We start from the raw sequence: 1,330 nt of genomic DNA, 5'->3' as shown, positions 1-1,330 counted from the left end.
TAGTGTCTCTACTTTAAAGAGTCCTCTCCTGCTGATGTTCAGGTGTATATCAGTATGTAGTGTCTCTACTTTAAAGAGTCCTCTCCTGCTGATGTTCAGGTGTATATCAGTATGTAGTGTCTCCATGCTTTAATGTTTAAAAAGCTCTTTATTGTTCTCATCCTGCCTGTGCTGCAACACCTCTTTTCACCCTCTGTCTGAAACCAGAGCCCAGTCTGCTCTGATTGGTTGGCTGGCCACCTCTGTTGTGATTGGTCAACTGCTTAGAGATGTCCCGCCCCTTAGCCTATCACGTACAATGTGTTGGAGCGCTAGCCAATAGAAGCTTGTGTGTTACTTAGTTATGTCCCCAGTAGATTTATTTATATGTTGTTGTTGTTGTTGATTGGTTTTCCCTGAGTAAGGTTCAGGGCTTTTTCTAGGACACTCAAGATCTTTTGTTTCATCTCCTTGGAAATCACTTTGATGTGTCCGTGGAAACCTCAAGTGCACTTTTTTTAAGGGAAGAAAAACATGTTTTGTCTTTCAAAAACACATCTTTGTTGTTCGAGTGCCGGCTGTAGTCAGTGCCCTTGGAGCTAAAGTGCAAACATCTTTGTGTATTTTACTCTCAATGTAAAACTGCTAATGTCTCCTGTCCCCACTCGAACCCACTTTCCTCGTCTCTTTCTGTCTTTCATATCTTTTTTAATCTGTTCTTGTTTTCTTGTATTGTTCGTGTACCAGGCAGATTCCTCGCGTCTCCAAACCAGTTCTGATTTTATTTACCCTTCTGCTTTTTAAAAGTGAATTCTCTCTTTTCTTTTTCTCTTTTTTATTTCCATTCTTCCCATTTTGTTCTCCTCTCCAAAGGTGTCTCCTCTTTCCTTTGTCCATCTCTCCTCCTCTCTCACCCTCTTCCTCTTCTTCTCTCCATCACATGTCTTTCTCTTTTCCTCTCCTTTGTTCATCCTTCCTCTTCCTCCTTTTTCCTCTGTGTCATCCCCCATCCACTTTCTCTCCTCTTCCTCTCAATCATCTTCCTCTCGTCCTCTCCTTTGTTCATCCTCCATCTTCTTCTACTTCTTTGCTCCCCCCTTTCTCCTCCTCTTTTTCCTCCCCCACACACTCTCTCCTTCCTCCTCCTCCTCTTCCTCCTCCTCTTCCTCCTTTCCTTCAGTGCAGGTCTTTCTTTCATTCTTGCCGTACAGCAGATGTCCTTTTATTGATATGATCATGGTTAGTGGTCTCCAGGTGCTCATTGGATCCAGAACATAACCTCTCACACACACACACACACACACACACACACACACACACACACACACACACACACACACACACACACAGA

This window comes from Notothenia coriiceps, unplaced genomic scaffold, assembly GCF_000735185.1.
Source record: "Notothenia coriiceps isolate Sejong01 unplaced genomic scaffold, NC01 NC01_scaffold00026424, whole genome shotgun sequence".
Lineage (NCBI taxonomy): Eukaryota > Metazoa > Chordata > Actinopteri > Perciformes > Nototheniidae > Notothenia > Notothenia coriiceps.
The sequence above is the reverse complement of the archived record's forward strand: the minus strand, read 5'-3'. Positions refer to the sequence as shown.